Raw genomic sequence first — 13,092 nt, forward strand, 5'->3', positions numbered from 1 at the left:
GACCTTTCTTTACTAAAAATTAATTATCTCATAATATGGGATTCCAATAATGTTTCTGTCTATTTATATTGAAAATAAACTCATTAAGGATTCAGTCATATGAATTCTAACCCATAATTATTTTCATACAATTTTTAATGATTTTCCAAAGTTAAGACAAGGGAACCCAAAATCACTCTAACCCTTTTTCACAGAAATCCAAATATCTCATAACATGAAATTTTTTTGTTACACCATTTCTTCTATGTGAAACTAGACTCGATAAGCTTTAATTTCATATTTTATTCAACCTCTAACTAAATTTCCAAAATTTTTGGTGAATTTTCAAAGTCGGACTACTGCTGCTGTCCAAAACTGTTTTAGTGTAAAATAATGATGACTAAGTTTATAAAACCTTTACAAATCATTTCAACCATCATGGTAAAAATACATATTTATACATCAGAATCATAGACCGATAATCACAAGATCATTCTCATGGGCATGACTTACTTATTTGCATCCTTACCAAAAGTGCATCATAAACTGAAATCATTTTTCATGAGTTTTGCACACATACCTGTACCACTTGCAACATAATCATAACTTTTCTCAATCATGACACAATCTTTAAATCACCCGTTGAACCAGTTGGAATACTAAAGGATAGCCGATAAGCCGCATACAAAAGGGTAAAATGCCGATGTCATGTCCCGGACATGGTCTTACACTGGCTCTCATATATCAGTGCCGATGCCATGTCCCAGACATGGTCTTACACTGGCTCTCATACATCGGTGCCGATGTCATATCCCAGACATGGTCTTACACTGGCTCACATAACAATGTCGATGCCATGTTTCAAACATCGTCTTACACTGGCTCGCATATTGAAGCTGATGCCATGTCCCAGTCATGGTCATACACTAGCTCTCATAACAATGCCGATGCCATGTTCCAAACATGGTCTTACACTGGCTCACACATAACCCTAGTATCATGGCATGGATATCAGATCTATTCTTACGGTTCAACCGGAAGTTTTACCACATCAAATCTCATCATGCATATTCGTAACAAAAATCGCATATTCCATGTAATATCACTCTTTAACACCAAGTTACCATTCATTACAATGTCATCAAACATCATAGACATATGTTTTAGGTCATTGCATATACATAGCATGCAATATAATTTTGTGAAGCATAACACCATCATGTACATAGTACCACAAACATATAATTCAATGCATCCGAATTATCATATCAATTCAGATTTCAATAACAAATCACCATAACATTATCGCCTTACCAATTTTATCATACGATTCGTTTTTTGATTCCTCATCGAGTATATCCATAACGAATCATACAAATTATATAATAATAATTAAGCATTTCAATTCAAATAAGACATTGCATTATTATTATCACACGAACTTACCTCGAATGCAAAAACGGCTAATTATTCCCTTTATGTCTTTAACCACGTACTCTCTCGATTTAAGTCTCTCTGAATCTCGATTTTTTGGATCTAAAATTTCAAATATAGCTTATTTATTACTCACAATATTCAAATTGACCCAAAAATCATACTTTGGAAATTTTATAATTTTGCCCCTAAACTTTCACTTATTTGCAAATTAGTCCCTAGGCTCGAAAAATAAAATTCATTCAATTTTATCCCAAACCAAGCCTAGCCAAATATTTATCTTACTTACAGAAGCCCACATATTTCACATATTCACACTTTTATCACACAATATAACACATTTCACAACTTAGTCCTTAATCGACATTTTTATCAAAAATCACTTTACAAATGTTGTTTATGAACAACAAGGATGCATTTTCTATCATCAATTATCAAAATACAAATTTTATCAACAATGAAAAAATTCAAATACTTTAACAGTTTTGAAAATGAAGGTACGGGATAGCTAAATTGAGTTACCACGACTCCGAAAACATAAAAATAATTAAAAACAAGACAAAAACCGTACCTAGATGAGCCATAAAAGCTTGTCCGAATATCATGCTCATCCATGGCTGCCCATTTTTCATCATTTCGGTGGAAGAAAGAAACATAAAGATGATAATTTTTTTTGTATTTTTGTCTTATTATACCTTTTTAACTTAATTATCAATTTACCCTTTTAATTTCTAACTAATTTCAATAATACCAAACAAATATCTTCCACTAACTTATTAAAGGGTTAATTTCCACATAAGGGCTTCCACTAAAAATTCTATAGCTATTTAATACCTTTAGCTATTAGAATGCAACTTTCGCACTTTATGCGATTTAGTCCTTAAAGCCAAATTAAACACTTCGCACATATAATTTCTTCATGAAAATTTTACACAATCATATAAACATATCATAGACCTTATAATAATTATAAAATAATCATTTCTAATTCGAATTTATGGTCTCAAAACCACTATTTTGACTAGGCCCTAATTCGGGATGTTACATTCATGAGCTTCACGATTAACGGCTCTCCGGAGCTTTCCGATATTGGCTCACTTGAACTTCTCGATTATGGCTCTTATGAGTTTCTTGTTATACAGCTCGAATGAGCTTCCCGTTACATGGCTCACGTGACCTTCTCGTTTTATGGCTCGAAAGAGCTTCCCGTTTACATGTCTGCATGAGCATTCATGTATATGAATTGACGAATTATAGTTTTGTACACCTTGTATGTACTACCTGTATATCCATCGTTATTTTCAATGATTCAACAAGCAAAAATCCTGACATGAGAAAAAAAATGAGCTCTAAATGAATCATTTCTCATATAACCTTGAAATACATAGATTCGATATATGTGAATACAAGATGTGGGAAATTTAAGAACATGGAAATTTGATATTTGATGAGCTCATTCATGTTTCTTGAAATTCATACGAAATACATGACTAATTTGTTTGACGGGGATATGTGTTTAGGCTATTGGCTAAATTGCTTTGGATGTATTGTGTAAGCTTTGCTATTGGCTAAATTGCTTTGGATGTATTGTGTAAGCTTACCTTAAATGTAAATAATAAACCGTAATTTATACATATTTTTACCCCATGCCTAACGCATTTATGGATGGTTTCTCCTTATATTTGGTGAATTTGATGCTTCTAATCCTTTAATTTCAATTTTTATACTTAGGAGAGCATAGGAGAGTAAAAAGAGCGAGAAATGGGCCGAAAACGGAGAAAATGGACCCATATGGGAAAACAACACGGCCTGGACTTCCTCACACGGGCGTGTCACACTGCCGTGTCAATTTGGTAGGATCGAAGCACAACTTACACGGGTGGATCACACACCCGTGTCCATTTAACAGCCTTGACCACGGCCTTCAGGAATCGCACACGGGCGTGTCCCTATCGAACCCAAGTTTAGTCCAATTTGGAAAAGGCCAATTTTAAGGGCTCTTAAGCATTCCAAAACCTATTTAAACACCTGATGAGGCACTTAGGAGGGGAGGAGAGAAGGAAGCAGGGAATTACTCAAGGAAAGCCGATTGATCCATCTCAAGAGCCGGATTCATCATCAAGACTAGAGATCTCCCTTCAAGTTCCTTCAGGAGTTTTAGGTTTTCTTATGTTTTGTTATCTTTATGCTTTTAAGATGTTTTCTTTCATAAGTATGAACTAAACCCTTAAATACCTAAGGGGAATGAAACCTAAGACAGATCTTGTTATTATTTTCTGAATTGTATGACAAATATTTGACTTGTTCTTAATTATGTGTACTTAATTCTTGTTTTGATATTCCAGGATATTGATTTAAGTTAAGCTCTTATTCAGAGGAGGAATAGACCCTGTCTAAAAGTAACTTTGTCATAATTAAGCGGAGTTTATTGCGTGCCTAGAGATAGGGTGACAAGATTTTGCCGAATTAGGGTGAAACCTAATAAGGGAATCCATAGATCGACTTAATGCAATTCTAGGGTGTTAATTAGAAAGAGATTTCAATTATTCAACCTAGGGTTAGACGTTATTAGTCTTGAGAGAGATAATAATTAACTTAGACATTTCTACGGATCAAGTCAAATCAATAAATCGTCTGATTTAGAGTCAAATAACAAGTGAAGTCTATGTGGATTTATCCTTCGGTATTGTCTTAATCAATCGAATTTTCCCAAAAGAATTTTCCCAAATTTTTCTTTCTGTGCATTCTTAGTTAGTAATTAGTTTAGACAACAAAACCTTTTAAATTTTAGGCTAGATAATAAAAAGGAAGAAGTAAAAACTAGTACTCGTAGTTCCTTTGGGTTCGACAATTCGGTCTTGCTGAACTATACTACTGTTCGATAGGTACACTTTCCTTAATTGTGATAATAAGTTAGTCTCAAGAACATTTCATTTATAAATCTTTAAAACCTGTTACGAATATCACGCATCAAGTTTTTGGTGCCGTTTCTGGGGAACTAGGATATTAGGAACACTCGATTTTTATTACTTTAGCCACTTTACTTTTATTACCATTTAAATTTTTATTTTCTTTTCTAATTTTTCTCTTATTTCCTTCTGACAGGTTTTTCTAGTTTATAACGAGAAGAAACCCGTCAGGACCACTACTTTTTGACGATGAGATCGACCGCACAGTTCGCAGAAACCGGAGAGAAATAAGGCGAAGCCTAAGATACGTAGAGGACGAGCAAGAGGATGATTCTTCAACCACGACCGAGGAGATGGCTGAAAACCAAGAAAATCTGCTACCTCCTGCGATTGTTGTTAATCAGAATCCTGCTCTGCGCACTATGTTTGATTATGCTAAATCTTCTTTAACAGGAACTGAATCGAGCATAATTAGACCGGCTGTAGCCTCAAATACTTTTGAACTAAAACCTAACACAATTCAAATGATAGAACAGTTTGTTCAGTTTGATGGTTTGTAGGACGAGTGATAAACGCCAAATTATATGTGTTTATACCCCAAATACTTAGCATATTTATGGATGTTTATTACTAGATTTGTGGATTTTGGTGCTCTTAATCCGGTTATTTCATGTTTTGTACTCAAGAGAGCACCAAGAGTCGAAACGAGCCAAAAATGAGCTAAAAAGGGACAAAATGGATCAAATCGAGAAGATGACACGGCCTAAGCCTTGCCACACGGGCATCTCACACGCTCGAGGCTTTCGGAGGTATCGACCAAGGTTTTCAAGATTCACACGGCCTGGCCATTGAGCCCACACGGCCGTGGCACACGGGCGTGTCCCTTTTTCAAAGAGTTGTATTTTACACAGAAAAGGGGACTTAGGGAGGAAGAAAGCCAATCCAAAGTCTATATAAACACCCTAAGTGTGACCTAGAAGGAGGCCACTCTTTCCAGAACTTTTCTGGAATACAGAACCAGACGCCAAGAATTACTTGAAGAAAGCTAGACGATCCATCTCAAAAGTCGGAGCTACTCCAAGACTGAAGATCTTTCTCAGAATTCCTTCAAGGGTTTTAGAGATACAACGACTTACTGAGAAGGTGCCCTCACCATGGGTTACCGCTTTGGCTGCAAGTTCAAATGTTCTACAATGGTGTGAATCCCTCGACAAGACAAATGATTGACGTAGCTGCTGGTGGAACCATCAATAATAAAACACCAGAAGATGCCTATGAATTCATAGAGAGATGTCACTGAATAACTATCAGTGGCAAGTTATGAGGACAAAGCCAACGAAAGCAGCCGGTGTCTATAACATCGATTTAGTCACCATGCTCTCTAATCAGGTAGAACTTCTCAATAAAAAGATTTATAGTTTTCTTGGTTCTACACAGGTATGTGACTCAAGCGGAGGAGGTGTGCATACAGAATATCAACCCTTCAATCCCACAACCGAAGAGGAACAAGTCAACTGTATGGCTAATAATAGCTTTCGATCTTAAAATAACCCATACAGTAATACTTATAATGTAGCTTGGAGGAACCACCCAAATTTTTCTTGGGGAGGTCAAGGAAATCCAAAGCCACAAAATTCTCAGGGTTTTCAACAACCACCTTATCAACAGGAGAAAAACCAAACCTTGAAGAGATGCTTTCTAAATTCATCTCGGTGTCAGAAAACCCGTTTCTAAAATATCGAGACAGTACTTAAGAATCAACAAGCATCGATCCAAGGACTTGAAACTCAGATAGGCCAGCTATCTAAACTAATCTCCGAACGACCACAAGGGAGCCTACCAAGTAATACTGAACCTAATCCGAGGGAACACCTCAATGCAATTAGCACTCAAGATAAGGAAGGATTCATTGCACTTGAACTAGAATTACAGTAAGACAACACAATGAACAAAGGACGAGAAGAGGTAAACATTAATGAGCCTAAACAGGTAAGTACGAATCATTAACCTCGTGTGCCATATCCTAAAGCGATGACGAAAGACAGAACAGAAGAACAATTTGGTAAGTTTGTCAAACTCTTAAAGAAATTACATATTAACTTACCCTTTATTGAAGTTCTTTCGCAGATGCCCAACTCAGCAAAATTTTTAAAGGAACTTCTGAGCAATAAAAAGAAATTAGACGCTACATCACATGTGGAACTCAATGCAGTCTGCTCAGCTATTCTAAAGAATGAGCTACCTAACAAATTAAAAGATTCAGAGAGTTTTACAATTCCTTGTTTAATTGGAAGTCTATCTGTGAATAATGCTTTAGCTGATCTAGGAGCAAGTATAAATGTTATGCCATATAAAATGTTTAAACGACTAGGTCTCAGTAAACTCAAACAGACTAGGATGAGCATACAATTGGCTGACAAAATAGTTGGATTTCCTAAGGGTATTATTGAAGAAATTCTTGTTAAAATTGATAAATTTATTTACCCAATAGACTTCGTTGTCTTTGATATGGATGAGGATACCGAGGTACCTCTAATTTTAGGACGACCATTTTTAGCAACTGCCAAAACCATTATTAATGTAGGCACAGGATAGCTAACACTTCGTGTAGGTGACGACGCAGTAACACTCCAAGCATGCGACTCAGTCAAAACCTCTAAGACTCAAGATAATGCTATAAAAACTGTCGATGATAAAACTAATATTCAATCGTCCTTGCAGGAACTTCCTCGAACAAAGACAACAGAGACAATCCGCTACTATCATGAAGAGAACAAAGACGTCCATGAAGAACGAATACTACACATAGAGGAGCGAGACGAATGGTGTGAACACAAACTGAGAACACATGATAAACCGAAACTACGCAAACACAAGCCCGATACCTCTCCTAATCAACTTCAGGTCGGCAATACAGTCTTACTAGATGTCGTTGATCCTCACATTGTCACTGCCACACCAAGTGAGGAAATCCCTCTTACGGTACTTAGTATTTTTCCATTTGGTATAGTGGAGGTGAGTCATCCTAAGTTCGACACTTTTAAGGTAAACAACACCTGTTTAAAACCTTATTTTAAAATTGACAACAGGAATGAAGAGTATGAACTCCTCGAACCACTATGATCATTTAACGGTGAGGTAAGTCGAGCTTAGACTATAAATAAGTGTTTTTCGGGAGGCAACCCAAGCACTAACATATTTTGATTTCTTTATTTTTATTTTCTCACACTTCGAATCAATTAACTTAATCTTTTAATTGCACAATTTTTCAGCACACACGGCCAGGCACACGGGCGTACCTAGAGCCGTGGCCAAACAGAGGAAGAGACACGGCCGTGCGATACGGCCGTGTTGAAGTAGGACATGATTTCCCCAAAACACAGGGTGCGATAAATCCCCACAGCCGTTCGACATAGCCGTGGGTGAACTTGATAGGAACACACGGGCGTGGGAATGAAAACTCACGGGCGTGCCAGGGACAAGGCTCGATTCTGTTTCTTTGAGACGGGTGTACGACATGCCCGTGCCATTCGGCCGTGTACAACAATACACGGGCGTGCTACCATAACACACAGGCATAGGAAAAGCGAACAAAGCTAGGCACGACCGTGCGACATGGCCGTGTGCTACACACGCCCAAGACACACAGGCGTGGGACAGTAGTGGGGCACAACCTAAATTGAAAAATTCAAAAAACACGGGCTCACACTCAAAGCACACGGGTGTGGCCCTAGGCCGTGTGACCCTCCCCTATATATACAAACCACTCTTCATCTTCTTCCTCCTTTCAAAACCCTAGCCAAAAACTCCTCCTCCCCACTCCTTAATCCTTATTCCAGCCACCATTTCCAAGATTCTCACTTCCCCAACCCTCAAACCACCCTAAAATCTATTCCCCTTGCATTAATCCCCACTTTTCCCTCTTTATACCCTCTATTTTTCCCACCACACGGCTTCCTCTCCACATCACACCCCCGTGCTCGCCACCACACGCCCATGCGCCGCCATACAACAGACCTTGCTAAATTGGTACTTAGAGTAGGTGGCGAAGAGATTATCTTTAAAATTTATGATGACATGAGATTTTCTAGAGAATAGGATGACTCATGTTATTTTATCGACTCTATTGATCATGCTACTCAAGATTCTTTTCAGGAAATCGTACACAAGGACACGATGGAACTGTGTCCCACTCAAGGAGAGGGGATGGATGATGATTCTGAAATAGGAACTGAACTAAACTCCAATGAAACTTCTCCAAAACTAGCAGAATATGAGGGAATTAAGGTAAAATATGAACTTAAGCAAAAACCCTCTATTGACAAACCTTCAGAACTGGAACTTAAACAATTGCTGAATCACTTGGAATATGTATTCTGATAAACCGTAATTTATACATACTTATACCCAATGTTTAACGCATTTTATGGATGATTTCCTATTAGAATTGGTGAATTCGATGCTCCTAATGCTTTAATTTCATGTTTTATACTTAAGAGAGAATAGAAGAGCGAAAGGAACAAGAAACGAGTCAAAAAATAGAAGAAAATTAGCCAAAGTACGAAATCAACACGGCCTAGACCTCCTCACACGGGTAGACCACACGATCGTGTTAATTTGGCAGGCTCGAGCACGGCCTGAAGTAATCACACACAGGATTGTTATACGGGCGTGTCCGTACCGAGCCCAAGTTAAGTCCCATTCAGAAAAGGCTAATTTTAAGGGCTCTTAGGCATTCCAAAGCCTATAAATACACCCTAGAGGAGGAAGAAAAAGGGGGCACAGAATAGGGAGTAAGGAATTACTCCAAGGAAGCCGATTGATCCATCTCAGAAGCTGGATTCACCACCAAGATTGAAGATCTCTCCTCAATTTCCCTTCAGGAGTTTTGAGATTTCTTTATGTTTTGTATTCGTTATTCTTCTGAGATGTTTTCCTTTTCAGTTATAAACTAAATCCCCTAAATACCTAAAGGGAATGAAACCTAAGACGAATCTTGTTATTATTTTCTGAATTGTATGATAAATATTTAACTTGTTCTTAATTATGTGTTCTTAATTCTTGTTTTGATATCCCAGGATACTGATTCAAGATAAGCTCTTATTCAGAGGAGGAATAGACCCTGTCTAAGAGTACATTTGTTATAATTAAGCGAAGTTGTTTGCGCGCCTAGACATAGGGTAATAAGATTTTTCCAGATTATAGTGAAACCTAACAAGGGGATCCATAGATCGAGTTAATGCAACCCTAGGGTGTTAATTAGAGAAAAGTCTCAATTATTCAATTTAGGGATTAGACGTTATTAGTCTTGAATAGGGATAATAACATAACTTAGGGATTTCTACGGAACAAGTTAAATGAATAAATTATCCGATTCAGAGCCAGAATAACAAGTACAGTCTAAGTGGATTTTTCCTTAGGTATTGTCTTAATTCAATCGATTTTTCCAAAAGCAATTCCCGAATTCCATTCTCTGTGTATTCTTAGTTTAGATAATTAGTTAGTTAAAACAAAAACCTCTTGATTCTTAGGCTAGATAATAAAAAGACAGTCATTACTAGTACTTTTAGTTCCCTTGGGTTCGACAATCCGATCTTGCTAAAACTATACTACTGTTTGATAGGTACACTTGCCTATATTGCGATAATAGTTAGTTTTAAGAGCGATTAATTATAAATATTTAAAACCTATCACGAAATCAAGCGATCAAGTTTTTGGCGCCGTTGCTGGGGAACTAAGATATTAGGAACACTCAATTTTTATTACTTTAGCCATTTATTTTTCTTGCAATTTAATTTAATTTTATTACTTATTTTTTCCTTCTCTTGGCAAGTTTTTATAGTTTATGACTAGAAGAAACCCGTCAGGACCACTACTTTTTAATGAAGAAATCGATCGCACAGTTCGCAGAAACCAAAGAGAAATAAGGCGAAGCTTAAAATACACAGAGAACGAGCAAGAGAACGATACTCAAACCCCAACCGCAGAGATGGCTGAAAACCAAGACAATCAGCTACCTCCTATAATTACAGTTGATCAAAATCCTGCTCTAAGCACTATGTATGATTACGCTAAACCTTCTTTAACAGGAACTGAATCGAGCATAGTTAGACCTGTTGTAGCTATAAATACTTTTGAACTAAAACCTAACACTATTCAAATGATACAGCAATATGTTCAGTTTGATGGTTTACAAGATAAGGATCCCAACGCTCATTTAGCCAACTTCTTAGAACTATGCGATACATTTAAAATTAATGGTGTTTCTGATGATGCCATTCGTATTCGGTTATTCCCTTTTTCATTGAGGAACAAAGCTAAACAGTGGTTGAACTCATTACCACGATGGTCAATCACTACTTGGGAACAAATGACTGAAAAATTTCTATTAAAATATTTCCCGCTGGCTAAAACGGCCAAATTACGTAATGATATCTCTTCGTTTGTGCAGATGGACTTAGAAACTCTTTACGATGCATGGGAGAGATACAATGACTTACTGAGAAGGTGCCCTCACCATGGGTTAGCACTTTGGCTTCAGGTTCAAACGTTCCATAATGGCTTGAATCATTCGACTCGAAAAATGGTTGACGCAGCTGCTGGCGGAACCATCAATAATAAAACACCTGAAGATGCTTATGAGTTTATAGAAGAGATGTCACTGAATAACTATCAGTGGCAAGTCATGAGGACAAAACCAACTGAAACAGCAGGCGTTTATAATGTCGATTTGATTACTATGCTATCAAACCAGGTAGAACTTCTAAATAAAAAAAAATGATAGTTTTCTTAGTTCTTCATAGGTTCACCCAGTAATGCAGTGCAAAGCAAGTGGAGGTGGAACAAGCCATTCGGAATACCAACCTTATGGCCACAACATCGATAATGAGTAATTAAATTACATGGGTAATAATCTTTGACCTCAAAACAATCCATATAGTAACACTTACAATGCAGGTTGGAGGAACCACCGTAATTTCTAGTGGGGCAGTCAAGGAAATCAAAGACCACAACCACCTTCAGGCTACCAACAACCACCCTACCAACAGGAAAAGAAGTCGAACCTTGAAGAGATGCTCTCACAATTTATATCAGTGTCAGAAACTTGTTTTCAGAACACTGAGACAGCACTTAAAAATCAACAAGCATCGATCCAAGGGCTCGAAACTCAAATAGGCCATCTTTCCAAACTAATCTCTGAACGACCACAAGGGACCTTGCCAAGTAATACTAAACCTAACCCAATGGAACATCTCAACCCGATTAATGTTCAAGATGAAGAAGGATTTGTTGAGCCTGAGCCAGAACCGAGGCAAGAAACTGTAGAAAGAAAAGGTCAAGGTGAGGTAGATCACAATAAAAACAAATCGATAAATGTCGAATATAAACCTCATGTGCCATACCCCAACGTGACAAGGAAAGACCGCTCAGATGAACAATTTGGTAAATTCCTTAGACTCTTAAAAAAATTACATAGTAACTTACTGTTTATTGAAGCTCTATCACAGATGCCCAACGCAATGAAATTTTTAAAGGACGAGGCATCGCATGTGGAGCTAAATACAGTTTGCTTAGCTATTCTCCAAAATAAACTACCCAACAAACTTAAAGATCCAAGGAGTTTTACAATTCCTTACTTAATTGGTAGTTTAGATGTTAATAATGCATTAGCTGATTTGGGGGCTAGGATTAACGTCATGCCTTACAAAATGTTCAAACAATTAGGTCTCGGGAAACCCAAACAGACTAGGATGAGCCTTCAATTAGCAGATAAAACTATAAGATTTCCTAGGGGTATTATTGAAGATGTGCTAGTTAAAAATGATATATTTATATTTCCCGTTGACTTTATTGTTCTAGACATAGAGGAGGATAGCAACATTCTTTTAATTCTAGGAAGGCCCTTTTTAGCCACTGCTAAAATGATTATTGATGTTGGCACAAGTGAACTCACACTCCGTGTGGGAGACGAAACAATCACTCTTCAAGCTCGCAATTCTGGCAACACATTAGAAATTGAAGGTGATCGTTTAACCCATTCTACTAAAACTGACAATATGTACAACCTACTTTGCAGGAAATGAGTCTAAAGGAAGCACATGAGTCATTCTCAAGTAATAGTAGAGGACCCATTCATGAGGATCGAAGGCTAAAAATCGAGGAGCTAGATAAATGCCGGACGCATAAACTGAGAACACTTGACAAATCGAATCTACGACAGAACAAGCTCAATCCCTTTCCAAATCAACTTAAGGTTGGAGATAGAGTCTTATTAGATGCCACAGATCCCCACATTTTCGCTACCACATCGAATGAAGAAATCCCTCTTACGGTACTCAGCATTTTCCCATTCGGTTGAGGTGAGTCATCCCAAGTTCGGCACTTTTAAGGTAAACAACACCCGTTTAAAACCTTATTTTGATGAGATTGATAGCAGGAATAAGGAGTATAAACTCCTCAAACCACTATGATCATTCAACGGAGAGGTAAGTCGAGCTTAGACTATAAATAAGCACTTCTCGAGAGACAACCCGAGCACTAACTGTATTAACTTCTTTAAAGTTTAGTCTTCAACATCTAACTTACTAATGGAGTGCTTGAATACAGGTTTTCCACAGGGACACGGCCAAGAGCACGGGCGTACTTAGGGCCATGCGAAAACAGGACAATAATTTTTCCCAAACACGGGCTACGATAAAATGCCACGGTTATACGACATGGCCGTGTTCGAACCTGCCAAAACAACACGGGGGTGAGACACGCCAGTGTG

General features: G+C 37.6%; 1 non-coding gene across 1 annotated transcript; it reads right to left on the reverse strand.

Annotated features, from left to right (window-relative positions):
- Positions 1-10,740: 10,740 nt before the first annotated feature.
- Positions 10,741-10,847, reverse strand: LOC128283396 (small nucleolar RNA R71). The gene has a single exon (XR_008273737.1). It is a non-coding gene; the product is annotated as a small nucleolar RNA R71 (small nucleolar RNA).
- Between the last annotated feature and the right edge of the window lie 2,245 nt (positions 10,848-13,092).

The sequence above is a fragment of the Gossypium arboreum genome, chromosome 10 (assembly GCF_025698485.1).
Source record: "Gossypium arboreum isolate Shixiya-1 chromosome 10, ASM2569848v2, whole genome shotgun sequence".
NCBI lineage: Eukaryota > Viridiplantae > Streptophyta > Magnoliopsida > Malvales > Malvaceae > Gossypium > Gossypium arboreum.